Source organism: Biomphalaria glabrata, chromosome 10 (genome assembly GCF_947242115.1).
Source record: "Biomphalaria glabrata chromosome 10, xgBioGlab47.1, whole genome shotgun sequence".
Classification (NCBI taxonomy): domain Eukaryota; kingdom Metazoa; phylum Mollusca; class Gastropoda; family Planorbidae; genus Biomphalaria; species Biomphalaria glabrata.
In genome coordinates this window covers 17,816,642-17,830,941 of record NC_074720.1, presented here as the reverse complement: position 1 = coordinate 17,830,941, position 14,300 = coordinate 17,816,642, and positions in this window count along the sequence as shown.

Below are 14,300 nucleotides of genomic sequence, written 5' to 3'. Positions count from 1 at the left end.
TATTTCGCTCTGACATCCTGGTATCTGGGGCAATCAACGAGGATATGTTCCACGGTGAGGCGAGAGTCACAGTACTCACAGAGTGGGGGCTCCTCTTTCTTCAGTACAAAAGAGTGCGTGATGTAGGTGTGGCCAATCCTAAGTCTGGACATGGTCGTGCTACCACGCCTTGTCAGACCCTTAGATGTGGGCCGCCACCTGACATCCGCCACAATCTGCCTGAGTTTACTGTGAGTCTCAGCCTCCCATCGGTTCTGCCACTCTCGATAGGTGGCAGAGGCAATACTTTGTCTCAGGTCCGAGTAGGGAATTTGGGTTCCTGACACCGCATGATTTAGGGCTCTCTTTGCTTCTCTGTCTGCGGCTTCGTTTCCCTCAATGCCAACATGGGAGGGGACCCAGATGAAGGTGACATCCCTACGGTCGGCTGTTATTTGGTCCAACAGCTTCAGGCTCTTATGTACCAATGGGATGTCAGTCTTCATCCGCCCCAAAGCTTGCAATGCAGATTTGGAGTCGGAGCAGATTATAAATTTCCTCCTTTCTGATGCTTTTACGGCCATAAGTGCAAGCAATATTGCGTGCAATTCGGCCGTAAAGATGGAGCAGCCATCGGGGAGTCTACGGGAGATTGTTTTGTTCCGAAAGGAGCAGGCACACGCGACCTTTCCCTCCATTTTGGATCCGTCTGTGTAGATGGTGCCACAATCTCCGTAGCTCTCCTGCAGTTCCCTAAAGTGGACTTGTAGTATGCTTGGGTCTGTATTTTCTTTTTTGGAATTAAGGAGGGATAAATTTAATTTGGGTTTATTCATTAGCCAAGGAGGATTCTGAGGGGTTTCTATTTTAGAGATTTGGTCAATGGGTGGGGTTAAATTTTGAATGGGTTCTCTCATTCGAAGGCCCAACGGCTGTATGACGTTAGGCCTTCGATTGTATAATTCTACCTCTGTGGGGTTAAATATGGAGTCAAAAGCAGGGTTCGTGGGGTTGGATTTTAGCTTGACTATATACTGCATTGCAAGCTTTTTCATTCTTATATCCATGGGGAGTTCTCCAGCCTCCACATGGAGACTTGGGATAGGTGATGTACGAAACGCGCCGAGACAGAGACGCAGGGCAGCATTTTGTATTGGTTCCAGTATTTTTAGGTATGACTTCCTTGCTGCTCCATATATTATGGATCCGTAGTCTAGCTTGGATCGAATTAGACTCCGATAGAGCAGCAGCAAGGTATCTCTGTCAGCTCCCCAGTCCGTATGGCTGAGTACTCTTAGTATGTTTAATGACTTTTGGCATTTCTTCTTAAGTTCCTTAATGTGGGGGAGAAAATTAAATTTGGAATCTAAGGTGAGGCCTAAAAATTTTGTAGTTTTCACGACAGGGATCTTCTTTTTGTGTATAAATAGTTCAGGGTCTGGGTGGAGTCCCCTTAGATTACAAAAATGCATACTAACTGTTTTGGAGTCTGAGAATTTGAAACCATTATAGTTTGCCCAACCCTGAATTTTGTTTAAACATAACTGTAATTTTCTTTCTAAGGTGTTCATGTTTTTCCCATAAGTAAGAATGACAAAGTCATCAACATACAAAGAGCACTCTATGCCAGGGGACAGCGCATTTATGATGCTATTTATTTTAATGTTGAACAGGGTGACTGACAGAATGCTGCCCTGGGGTACACCCATTTCCTGGTCATGAGTGTCAGAAGCGGAGTTGCCCACTCGAACCTGAAATTTTCGGTCTTTCAGAAATTCCTCCACAAAACGGGGGAGGTGTCCCTTAAGCCCCATAAGCGCCAGGTCACGTAGAATGCCATGTTTCCAGGTTGTGTCATAGGCCTTTTCTATATCGAAGAATACAGCTACTAGATGTTCTCTTCTGAGTAATGCATTTCTAATATAAGCTTCCAGCCTTACCAGGTGGTCAGTTGTTGTCCGCCCCTGCCGGAATCCGCACTGGTAGTTTGAGATCACTTTATTCCTTTCCAGGTACCAGACCAGCCTACTGTTAATCATTCTTTCCATGGTTTTGCAGATGCAGCTTGTTAGTGCTATTGGTCGATAGTTAGCTGGGTCAGAGCCGTCTCTTCCCGGTTTAGGTATCGGTATAACTGTGGCTTTCCTCCAGCTGTTTGGGAAAGCGCCTGTTTGCCACACACAGTTATAGACCCCTAGCAGGACTGCCAATGAGGGTTCGGGAAGGTGCTTGAGGAACTGGTAATGGATTTCGTCTTCTCCAGGTGCTGTGTCATGTGACTTGTCCAGCGATTCCCTCAGTTCCTCAAGCGAGAACGGTTTGTGATTTGTGATTTGAGGCACATCGGCACAATTTAGGCCATGTCGTGCCTGCAGTCCCTTAAGGGCTATTCTCTCTCTAAACAACAAGGGTCAGATTCTATACAGTCATATAATTAAAATCAAGGTCTATTCACAGTTAAAATAGTAAAGGTAGTAAAAATTTAAATATTTGGTAAAAATCTAATGTAAATAGTGCATGTTCACAAATTCAGAAATCACATCTTCGTAGATAGCCCCACTTCCCGAATAAAGCCCAGTACCTTCCCAGGGTCGACATTATTAAATAGTGTTTTTAGATTAGTGGTTCTAAAATATTTCGCCCTGACATCCTGGTATCTGGGGCAATCAACGAGGATATGTTCCACGGTGAGGCGAGAGTCACAGTACTCGCAAAGTGGGGGCTCCTCTCTCTTCAGTACAAAAGAGTGCGTGATGTAGGTGTGGCCAATCCTAAGTCTGGACATGGTTGTGCTACCACGCCTTGTCAGACCCTTAGATGTGGGCCGCCACCTGACATCCGCCACAATCTGCCTGAGTTTACTGTGAGTCTCAGCCTCCCATCGGTTCTGCCACTCTCGATAGGTGGCAGAGGCAATACTTTGTCTCAGGTCCGAGTAGGGAATTTGGGTTCCTGACACCGCATGATTTAGGGCTCTCTTTGCTTCTCTGTCTGCGGCTTCGTTTCCCTCAATGCCAACATGGGAGGGGACCCAGATGAAGGTGACATCCCTGCGGTCGGCTGTTATTTGGTCCAACAGCTTCAGGCTCTTATGTACCAATGGGATGTCAGTCTTCATCCGCCCCAAAGCTTGCAATGCAGATTTGGAGTCGGAGCAGATTATAAATTTCCTCCTTTCTGATGCTTTTACGGCCATAAGTGCAAGCAATATTGCGTGCAATTCGGCCGTAAAGATGGAGCAGCCATCGGGGAGTCTACGGGAGATTGTTTTGTTCCGAAAGGAGCAGGCACACGCGACCTTTCCCTCCATTTTGGATCCGTCTGTGTAGATGGTGCCACAATCTCCGTAGCTCTCCTGCAGTTCCCTAAAGTGGACTTGTAGTATGCTTGGGTCTGTATTTTCTTTTTTGAAATTAAGGAGGGATAAATTTAATTTGGGTTTATTCATTAGCCAAGGAGGATTCTGAGGGGTTTCTATTTTAGAGATTTGGTCAATGGGTGGGGTTAAATTTTGAATGGGTTCTCTCATTCGAAGGCCCAACGGCTGTATGACGTTAGGCCTTCGATTGTATAATTCTACCTCTGTGGGGTTAAATATGGAGTCAAAAGCAGGGTTCGTGGGGTTGGATTTTAGCTTGACTATATACTGCATTGCAAGCTTTTTCATTCTTATATCCATGGGGAGTTCTCCAGCCTCCACATGGAGACTTGGGATAGGTGATGTACGAAACGCGCCGAGACAGAGACGCAGGGCAGCATTTTGTATTGGTTCCAGTATTTTTAGGTATGACTTCCTTGCTGCTCCATATATTATGGATCCGTAGTCTAGCTTGGATCGAATTAGACTCCGATAGAGCAGCAGCAAGGTATCTCTGTCAGCTCCCCAGTCCGTATGGCTGAGTACTCTTAGTATGTTTAATGACTTTTGGCATTTCTTCTTAAGTTCCTTAATGTGGGGGAGAAAATTAAATTTGGAATCTAAGGTGAGGCCTAAAAATTTTGTAGTTTTCACGACAGGGATCTTCTTTTTGTGTATAAATAGTTCAGGGTCTGGGTGGAGTCCCCTTAGATTACAAAAATGCATACTAACTGTTTTGGAGTCTGAGAATTTGAAACCATTATAGTTTGCCCAACCCTGAATTTTGTTTAAACATAACTGTAATTTTCTTTCTAAGGTGTTCATGTTTTTCCCATAAGTAAGAATGACAAAGTCATCAACATACAAAGAGCACTCTATGCCAGGGGACAGCGCATTTATGATGCTATTTATTTTAATGTTGAACAGGGTGACTGACAGAATGCTGCCCTGGGGTACACCCATTTCCTGGTCATGAGTGTCAGAAGCGGAGTTGCCCACTCGAACCTGAAATTTTCGGTCTTTCAGAAATTCCTCCACAAAACGGGGGAGGTGTCCCTTGAGCCCCATAAGCGCCAGGTCACGTAGAATGCCATGTTTCCAGGTTGTGTCATAGGCCTTTTCTATATCGAAGAATACAGCTACTAGATGTTCTCTTCTGAGTAATGCATTTCTAATATAAGCTTCCAGCCTTACCAGGTGGTCAGTTGTTGTCCGCCCCTGCCGGAATCCGCACTGGTAGTTTGAGATCACTTTATTCCTTTCCAGGTACCAGACCAGCCTACTGTTAATCATTCTTTCCATGGTTTTGCAGATGCAGCTTGTTAGTGCTATTGGTCGATAGTTAGCTGGGTCAGAGCCGTCTCTTCCCGGTTTAGGTATCGGTATAACTGTGGCTTTCCTCCAGCTGTTTGGGAAAGCGCCTGTTTGCCACACACAGTTATAGACCCCTAGCAGGACTGCCAATGAGGGTTTGGGAAGGTGCTTGAGGAACTGGTAATGGATTTCGTCTTCTCCAGGCGCTGTGTCATGTGACTTGTCCAGCGATTCCCTCAGTTCCTCAAGCGAGAACGGTTTGTTGTAGTCTTCATTGTTCTCTGACCTGAAATCAATGGGGTGTCTTTCCTCCCTGGTTTTGACTTTTTGAAACTCTGGCGTGTAGTGTGCAGTGGATGATTTTTCTGCTATTGAGGATGCAAGGCAGTCAGCTATTTCTCTGGGGGACGTGACAGTTCGTCCTTGGTTTTTCAAATGCCCTATTGCATTTGATTCTTTCCCTTTGATTCGCCTTACTGCCTTCCAACCCGCTCTAGCAGAAGTTTTGGCATCCAGACTGCCGACAAAACTTCTCCAGGAATTCCTTTTGGCTGACCGTATGGTTTGTCTAGCCTTTGCTCTAGCTATCCTGAATAGCTTTAGGTTTTCCTGGGAAGGATTCTTTATAAATGCAGCCAGTCGTTTTTTCCTATCACCAATATCACTTTTGCAAGCTGTATCAAACCATGGTTTGCTAGGCCGTTTTGGATTTGCAGAGGTTAGGGGTACAACTTTCCTGGCTATACTTAGTAGCTTGCTAGCAAAGGTATCAGCTGGGTTCTGTTCATGGAGGATATTTTCTGTGATATCCTCAGAGCATCTTTTTTGGAATTGTTCCCAATCGGCCTTATTCAGTTTCCACCGCTGAGGTCGTCCCAATGAAGGGAGATTGTTAGTAATGATGATTGGGAAGTGATCACTTCCCCGTAGATCATTGCTAACTGACCATTTAAAATCGTCCAGAAGTCCGGGGACGCATACGGTGAGGTCAATGCATGTGAATGATCCAGTTCCTGGGTGCAAGTAGGTCGGTGATGCATCATTAAGTATGCATAAATCATGTTGGAGGAAGATATCCTCCAGCATACGACCTCTTGTGTCGGTATTGTTGGATCCCCACATGGTGTTATGGGCATTGAAATCCCCAAGGATTAAATAGGGCCGGGGGAGTTGTTTCAATAGGTCCTCCATGTCTGTTCGGTTTAATGGAGCGCCTGGTGGTAGATACAGGCTGCAGCAAGTGATAACCTTGTGAAGGGTTATCCTAGCTGCTACGGCCTGTAGTGTGGTCTGTAGTTCTACCCTCTCATGGGGGATGCTATCCTTCACAAGGATACAGACTCCACCTGATGCTCTCTCTGCATCCTCAACATTCTTGGTGTAAGCACGGTAGCTTCGGAAGCTGATGCAATCTTTCAGAAATGTTTCCTGTAAGCAGACAGCTACAGGAGTCTCAGAGTCCATCAGTAGCTGCATTTCCTCGTAATTGGCCTTGAGGCCTCTACAATTCCACTGTACAATTCTGGAATCCATGGCTTATTCTAGATGACCTACTTGGAGCTATTTGGCCTTGGGAGGCCCCCGGAGGGGTTTCCCTTTATTCCAGTGACCTTGGTATTTTTATTCTTGGGTTTGGATGGAGAGGAGGACAACCCCCTTTTGGGGGAAGTCTTTCTCTCTGGAGAGGGGAGATCCCTCTGGTTAGAGCGGAGGTTATTTCTTCCTCTCTCACCTCGGGCATCCTCTCCGCTTTGATTTCTCCCCTTAGGGAGTTGGTCAACCTCTAACTCGGTAGAGGTTGGGGTGTCTGGCTGGGTTCTCTGAGGAGAACCTGTGTCAGACATGATGTCTCCGGGTTCTCCCGGAGTATTGGTTTTGACATGCTGCTCAGTCTCCATGCTCTCATCAGCGAGCACAGAGAACCTGTTCTTTAGCATGACAACAGGGCTTTCTTGTTTCTTCAGAGGTGTGTTCTTTGGCGGTGTTTTCTTCTGAGTTGGGGGAGGAGGAGGGGGTGGTGGGGTCAATGTGTCCGTCTGTGTGGCTATGGATCTTCCTTTCTTAGCAACAGCCTGGGCGTAGGTCTTTGTCAAGCCGAATTGGCCCTTGGGTAGGGCCAGTACAGCCGATTTCGCCTGGCTAAAGGTACATCCGTTTCTTGCCTTGTACTCCTGCACGGCAACCTCCTGTTTCCACACAGGGCAGTCCTTGGAGTAGGCTGAGTGGCCAGCTTGACAGTTTGGGCATTTGAACTGGGCTGTGCAGCCCTTGTCCTCATGACCCTCTCCAGCACATCTGGCACACACAGTGTTCCTCTTGCAGACTGCCGCGCCGTGTCCATAACCCTGGCACTTGAAGCACCTCATGGGGTTAGGTATGTAGGGCCTCACTGGAACTCGTAGGTATCCTGCCTTCACATACTCTGGCGGTGTCCTAGTTCCGAATGTGAGGATAATAGTGGCGGTTTTGACCTCCTCACCCTCCCTGCGCCTGGTAATGCGCCGGGCATGGGTGACTCCTTCAATGCCCTCCACTATTTCCTTCTCGGAACATTCCAGTAGGTCCCTAGAGCTGATTACACCTCTGCTGGTGTTCAGACTCTTGTGTGGCATGACTTCCACTTGGAGATCACAGAGTCTTCTGCATCTTAAAAGCCCATCAGAGTGTGTCTTGCTGTCTACTTCTACAAGGAGTTCCATTGTTTTGTGTAGCTTAGACACACTCTTGGGCTCTCCCACTACTGACTTGAGTCCCTTATAGATAATAAAAGGGCTCAACTTGGTCAGGCTTTTTCCCTCCTCTGTGCATCTAACCACCAGAAATGATGGCCAGGTGGCACAGCTTTTTGGGACCTCCTCTTTTTTATCGTCAATTCGTCGTTTCTTGCCCAGACATAGGTCTGGGGCAAGTATTTTTGTGTGTGTTTTTTTGTCCATATATATTTTGGTTAATTCGGCACCTGTGCTCCCCACCCGCCATCGAGTCCAACAAGGGGACGGGCCATTCGGATGTCCAGAATGAGCCCGCCAGGGCTACACAGGTGCTATACTCAGTCAGCTGCTACATCAGACATGTGTCCGATACAGCAGCTCCCTGATTGACCCTCCAGCCACCGCCCTCCAGCATAGGTCGACGACCTATGCTGGTAGCTCGGCATGACCAGCCGGTTGACCCAGAGCGGGCCATCTGGGTCTCAGGTCTAGGGGAACTTGGAGCCAAAGTATTGTGTTGTTGTGGTTTATCCTCAGATAGCCACCACTCAAACACCAGGATCTCTTTATCCCCCCTTACCCGTCGCAGTCCACGGCAAACGGACTGGTCTAGGACGTAGTGAGAATTTAAAGTTAAGGAGACAGTGTGATGATCAATGAAGGCAGACTTAGGAAAAGAGGAGGCAGACACAATGATAGAAAAGAAGTAGGGCACTTTTGAGCTCCAAAAGTGCTAAGGAAAGAGGAGCGCAGTTTAACGTCATGTCTCGGGACGGTCCTGGGTTATAGAGTCAGCTACAATTCGCTGAGACCACAAGAGAACATTATTCAACGCATACTAGACATCAAAGTCCCCACCAGTAAAAAGCAAGTGAGAAGTATTTTGGGTCTGTGTAATTTCTACAGACATTTCATACCAGGTTACACAGCACTCATAGCTCCATTGATTGAACTCACTAAGAAAGGACAGCCAACGAAGATTCCATGGTCTACAAAGTTACATACCACTATTGAGAACATTAAAGCTGAATTCTCAAGAGACACTATTCTCAAACTTCCGAATCCAGAGAAGCAATTTTACCTCGCCACAGATGCTTCATCTTCAGCTATAGGTGCATGCCTAATGCAGAAATACCAAGACACTTCACAGAAATGCCAAGAGACTTTGCACCCAGTATTTTTCATCAGCAGGAAGTTGTCACCAGCTGAAACCAGATACTCAACCATCGAACGTGAATGTCTAGCCATTGTATGGGCCATAGCCAAGTTCTCCAGATATCTACTAGGTGCTCATTTCACACTCCTAACTGATCATGCACCACTAGCATTTCTGAACTCAAAGAAGTTAGCGAACAGTCGTTTAACTCGTTGGAGTCTACAACTCACAGACTACCAATTTGAGGTCAAGACAATTCCTGGACGTGAGAATGTTTTCGCTGACACACTTTCCAGATGTATTTAATTCTTTACATAATTGTGTATATATTTTTCTTCCACAGGTGTAGTATATCAGTTTTGTATTGTCATATTTTAATTTTATCATGAAGCACCATGAAGAGAAGTAACTCATTCAATTCAAGATTTAATCTATTCAAGTATTATGCTTTGTACAACTTTTGATATTGTCTCATTTTCATAACCACTTGAATAGTGAAACAGGTGTTCTAAGTCATCAATAATTTTGTTCTCATATACCTGACACTGCATTTACATTTTTTTTTTAATGTCATCTTCAAGTTGACTTTATATATGTTACCTCAACCATTTTTCTATAATTTCATGTATCTTGTGTATATTTAAATATTTTTAATACATATGAGCATTTCTATTACCATACAAATGCTAAATGGAGGGGGGGGGGGTAATATGTCACAGATGCCATTATAGATTTATTTGTATATTTCACATTTAAAAGCTTATGTGTAAATAGAAATATAAACCCTTGACTGAGCCTCAGGAATTACCCCACAAATCTAGATCCTTGACAGCGCTTCAGGTTTTACCCGAGACGTAATTACGATGTTGCAAATCTATTGGTTGATTTGAAAATAAATAAAGACATTTTAGCGCCAGAGAATTGACGAGAGTAGAAAGAAAGGAGTGATTGTGATTTGTGATTTGAGGCACATCGGCACAATTTAGGCCATGTCGTGCCTGCAGTCCCTTAAGGACTACTCTCTCTCTAAACAACAGGGCCAGATTCTATACAGTCATATCATTAAAATCAAGGTCTATTCACAGTTAAAATAGTCAAGGTAGTAAAAATTTAAATATTTGGTAAAAATCTAATGTAAATAGTGCATGTTCAAAAATTCATAGATCAGATCTTCGTAGATAGCCCCACTTCCCGGATAAAGCCCAGTACCTTCCCAGGGTCGACATTATCAAATAGTGTATTTAAATTAGTGACTCTAAAATATTTCGCTCTGACATCCTGGTATCTGGGGCAATCAACGAGGATATGTTCCACGGTGAGGCGAGAGTCACAGTACTCACAGAGTGGGGGCTCCTCTTTCTTCAGTACAAAAGAGTGCGTGATGTAGGTGTGGCCAATCCTAAGTCTGGACATGGTCGTGCTACCACGCCTTGTCAGACCCTTAGATGTGGGCCGCCACCTGACATCCGCCACAATCTGCCTGAGTTTACTGTGAGTCTCAGCCTCCCATCGGTTCTGCCACTCTCGATAGGTGGCAGAGGAAATACTTTGTCTCAGGTCCGAGTAGGGAATTTGGGTTCCTGACACCGCATGATTTAGGGCTCTCTTTGCTTCTCTGTCTGCGGCTTCGTTTCCCTCAATGCCAACATGGGAGGGGACCCAGATGAAGGTGACATCCCTACGGTCGGCTGTTATTTGGTCCAACAGCTTCAGGCTCTTATGTACCAATGGGATGTCAGTCTTCATCCGCCCCAAAGCTTGCAATGCAGATTTGGAGTCGGAGCAGATTATAAATTTCCTCCTTTCTGATGCTTTTACGGCCATAAGTGCAAGCAATATTGCGTGCAATTCGGCCGTAAAGATGGAGCAGCCATCGGGGAGTCTACGGGAGATTGTTTTGTTCCGAAAGGAGCAGGCACACGCGACCTTTCCCTCCATTTTGGATCCGTCTGTGTAGATGGTGCCACAATCTCCGTAGCTCTCCTGCAGTTCCCTAAAGTGGACTTGTAGTATGCTTGGGTCTGTATTTTCTTTTTTGGAATTAAGGAGGGATAAATTTAATTTGGGTTTATTCATTAGCCAAGGAGGATTCTGAGGGGTTTCTATTTTAGAGATTTGGTCAATGGGTGGGGTTAAATTTTGAATGGGTTCTCTCATTCGAAGGCCCAACGGCTGTATGACGTTAGGCCTTCGATTGTATAATTCTACCTCTGTGGGGTTAAATATGGAGTCAAAAGCAGGGTTCGTGGGGTTGGATTTTAGCTTGACTATATACTGCATTGCAAGCTTTTTCATTCTTATATCCATGGGGAGTTCTCCAGCCTCCACATGGAGACTTGGGATAGGTGATGTACGAAACGCGCCGAGACAGAGACGCAGGGCAGCATTTTGTATTGGTTCCAGTATTTTTAGGTATGACTTCCTTGCTGCTCCATATATTATGGATCCGTAGTCTAGCTTGGATCGAATTAGACTCCGATAGAGCAGCAGCAAGGTATCTCTGTCAGCTCCCCAGTCCGTATGGCTGAGTACTCTTAGTATGTTTAATGACTTTTGGCATTTCTTCTTAAGTTCCTTAATGTGGGGGAGAAAATTAAATTTGGAATCTAAGGTGAGGCCTAAAAATTTTGTAGTTTTCACGACAGGGATCTTCTTTTTGTGTATAAATAGTTCAGGGTCTGGGTGGAGTCCCCTTAGATTACAAAAATGCATACTGACTGTTTTGGAGTCTGAGAATTTGAAACCGTTATAGTTTGCCCAACCCTGAATTTTGTTTAAACATAACTGTAATTTTCTTTCTAAGGTGTTCATGTTTTTCCCATAAGTAAGAATGACAAAGTCATCAACATACAAAGAGCACTCTATGCCAGGGGACAGCGCATTTATGATGCTATTTATTTTAATGTTGAACAGGGTGACTGACAGAATGCTGCCCTGGGGTACACCCATTTCCTGGTCATGAGTGTCAGAAGCGGAGTTGCCCACTCGAACCTGAAATTTTCGGTCTTTCAGAAATTCCTCCACAAAACGGGGGAGGTGTCCCTTAAGCCCCATAAGCGCCAGGTCACGTAGAATGCCATGTTTCCAGGTTGTGTCATAGGCCTTTTCTATATCGAAGAATACAGCTACTAGATGTTCTCTTCTGAGTAATGCATTTCTAATATAAGCTTCCAGCCTTACCAGGTGGTCAGTTGTTGTCCGCCCCTGCCGGAATCCGCACTGGTAGTTTGAGATCACTTTATTCCTTTCCAGGTACCAGACCAGCCTACTGTTAATCATTCTTTCCATGGTTTTGCAGATGCAGCTTGTTAGTGCTATTGGTCGATAGTTAGCTGGGTCAGAGCCGTCTCTTCCCGGTTTAGGTATCGGTATAACTGTGGCTTTCCTCCAGCTGTTTGGGAAAGCGCCTGTTTGCCACACACAGTTATAGACCCCTAGCAGGACTGCCAATGAGGGTTCGGGAAGGTGCTTGAGGAACTGGTAATGGATTTCGTCTTCTCCAGGTGCTGTGTCATGTGACTTGTCCAGCGATTCCCTCAGTTCCTCAAGCGAGAACGGTTTGTTGTAGTCTTCATTGTTCTCTGACCTGAAATCAATGGGGTGTCTTTCCTCCCTGGTTTTGACTTTTTGGAACTCTGGCGTGTAGTGTGCAGTGGATGATTTTTCTGCTATTGAGGATGCAAGGCAGTCAGCTATTTCTCTGGGGGACGTGACAGTTCGTCCTTGGTTTTTCAAATGCCCTATTGCATTTGATTCTTTCCCTTTGATTCGCCTTACTGCCTTCCAAACCGCTCTAGCAGAAGTTTTGGCATCCAGACTGCCGACAAAACTTCTCCAGGAATTCCTTTTGGCTGACCGTATGGTTTGTCTAGCCTTTGCTCTAGCTATCCTGAATAGCTTTAGGTTTTCCTGGGAAGGATTCTTTATAAATGCAGCCAGTCGTTTTTTCCTATCACCAATAGCACTTTTGCAAGCTGTATCAAACCATGGTTTGCTAGGCCGTTTTGGATTTGCAGAGGTTAGGGGTACAACTTTCCTGGCTATACTTAGTAGCTTGCTAGCAAAGGTATCAGCTGGGTTCTGTTCATGGAGGATATTTTCTGTGATATCCTCAGAGCATCTTTTTTGGAATTGTTCCCAATCGGCCTTATTCAGTTTCCACCGCTGAGGTCGTCCCAATGAAGGGAGATTGTTAGTAATGATGATTGGGAAGTGATCACTTCCCCGTAGATCATTGCTAACTGACCATTTAAAATCGTCCAGAAGTCCGGGGACGCATACGGTGAGGTCAATGCATGTGAATGATCCAGTTCCTGGGTGCAAGTAGGTCGGTGATGCATCATTAAGTATGCATAAATCATGTTGGAGGAAGATATCCTCCAGCATACGACCTCTTGTGTCGGTATTGTTGGATCCCCACATGGTGTTATGGGCATTGAAATCCCCAAGGATTAAATAAGGCCGGGGGAGTTGTTTCAATAGGTCCTCCATGTCTGTTCGGTTTAATGGAGCGCCTGGTGGTAGATACAGGCTGCAGCAAGTGATAACCTTGTGAAGGGTTATCCTAGCTGCTACGGCCTGTAGTGTGGTCTGTAGTTCTACCCTCTCATGGGGGATGCTATTCTTCACAAGGATACAGACTCCACCTGATGCTCTCTCTGCATCCTCAACATTCTTGGTGTAAGCACGGTAGCTTCGGAAGCTGATGCAATCTTTCAGAAATGTTTCCTGTAAGCAGACAGCTACAGGAGTCTCAGAGTCCATCAGTAGCTGCATTTCCTCGTAATTGGCCTTGAGGCCTCTACAATTCCACTGTACAATTCTGGAATCCATGGCTTATTCTAGATGACCTACTTGGAGCTATTTGGCCTTGGGAGGCCCCCGGAGGGGTTTCCCTTTATTCCAGTGACCTTGGTATTTTTATTCTTGGGTTTGGATGGAGAGGAGGACAACCCCCTTTTGGGGGAAGTCTTTCTCTCTGGAGAGGGGAGATCCCTCTGGTTAGAGCGGAGGTTATTTCTTCCTCTCTCACCTCGGGCATCCTCTCCGCTTTGATTTCTCCCCTTAGGGAGTTGGTCAACCTCTAACTCGGTAGAGGTTGGGGTGTCTGGCTGGGTTCTCTGAGGAGAACCTGTGTCAGACATGATGTCTCCGGGTTCTCCCGGAGTATTGGTTTTGACATGCTGCTCAGTCTCCATGCTCTCATCAGCGAGCACAGAGAACCTGTTCTTTAGCATGACAACAGGGCTTTCTTGTTTCTTCAGAGGTGTGTTCTTTGGCGGTGTTTTCTTCTGAGTTGGGGGAGGAGGAGGGGGTGGTGGGGTCAATGTGTCCGTCTGTGTGGCTATGGATCTTCCTTTCTTAGCAACAGCCTGGGCGTAGGTCTTTGTCAAGCCGAATTGGCCCTTGGGTAGGGCCAGTACAGCCGATTTTGCCTGGCTAAAGGTACATCCGTTTCTTGCCTTGTACTCCTGCACGGCAACCTCCTGTTTCCACACAGGGCAGTCCTTGGAGTAGGCTGAGTGGCCAGCTTGACAGTTTGGGCATTTGAACTGGGCTGTGCAGCCCTTGTCCTCATGACCCTCTCCAGCACATCTGGCACACACAGTGTTCCTCTTGCAGACTGCCGCGCCGTGTCCATAACCCTGGCACTTGAAGCACCTCATGGGGTTAGGTATGTAGGGCCTCACTGGAACTCGTAGGTATCCTGCCTTCACATACTCTGGCGGTGTCCTAGTTCCGAATGTGAGGATAATAGTGGCGGTTTTGACCTCCTCACCCT